This window comes from Sinocyclocheilus grahami, unplaced genomic scaffold (assembly GCF_001515645.1).
Source record: "Sinocyclocheilus grahami isolate Dianchi unplaced genomic scaffold, SAMN03320097.WGS_v1.1 scaffold392.1, whole genome shotgun sequence".
NCBI lineage: Eukaryota > Metazoa > Chordata > Actinopteri > Cypriniformes > Cyprinidae > Sinocyclocheilus > Sinocyclocheilus grahami.
In genome coordinates, this window is record NW_015505571.1 from 643,165 (window position 1) to 644,052 (window position 888).

Consider the following 888-nt stretch of genomic DNA (forward strand, 5'->3'; position numbering starts at 1 on the left):
TGTGTGTGTGTGTGTGTGTGTGTGTGTGTGTGGAGGCCCCCTACTGGGCCTCCGGCTGGGCTGTGTGACTATGGCCCGTGACAGGAGGATGAAATCAGGCCAGGTCTTCCGAGTCTACCGGGCTTCTCTCTCACACACAACCAGGACAGGCAAGGTGACTTCTGACTTCACTCTGCCTGAAGATCACCAGTCCCATCTGCCTTCCTTTCATGGGCACAGAGACGCAGAGCTACCCAGACACATACACACGTCTGAGATGACATTAGGCCTCCACTACGAGTCATTCATATGCCTCATATTCAGCGTTGATCCTGTGCCTCTTCTAAAAACCTCACTCGTCTCCTCATGTCTCGTCTTGTCTCTGCTCTGCATGTCTTAACTTTTGTTTCCTCTCCTCTAATGTTGTCTCATCTTTTTTCAAACATTATTTAGTCTCCTCCTGTTTAATCTGATTTCTCATTTCCAACTCTTCCCACTCATCAAATCTTATTTCTCATTGTCTCATTTCTTCTAATTTCTCCACTTCTTTCTTCAAATCTCATTTTGTCTCCTCTCATTTATTTTCTTGTCTCATCTCCACTTCTTTCTTCAAATCTCACTTCGACTCCTTACCTCTCACTTTGTTCCTGATTTTCCTCTTCTTGTCTCCTCTCTCTTGTTTCTTCTTGTTCCTCTCCTGGCCTCTTTTCAGATCTAATTTTCTCCTCTTCTCATGTTTTGTCTCCTCCTCTATCTTCAAATCTCATCTGGTCTCCTCTTCACAAGTCAAGCCTGGTCTTATTTGATCTCCTCATCTCATGTCTCAACTTGTCTCCAGTCCTGCCGTGTTGTCTCTTGTCCTTGCCATATCTTATCTCGTCTCCTTTACTATCCGAAGCTCTCCTCACA

The 888-nt window shown here is 45.2% G+C and overlaps 1 protein-coding gene across 1 annotated transcript in view; it reads left to right on the top strand.

The window, feature by feature from the left end:
* LOC107550206 (nuclear receptor ROR-alpha-like) overlaps positions 1-888 on the top strand; it is a 321,953-nt gene that overhangs the window by 313,890 nt on the left and 7,175 nt on the right. The window lies entirely within an intron of this gene.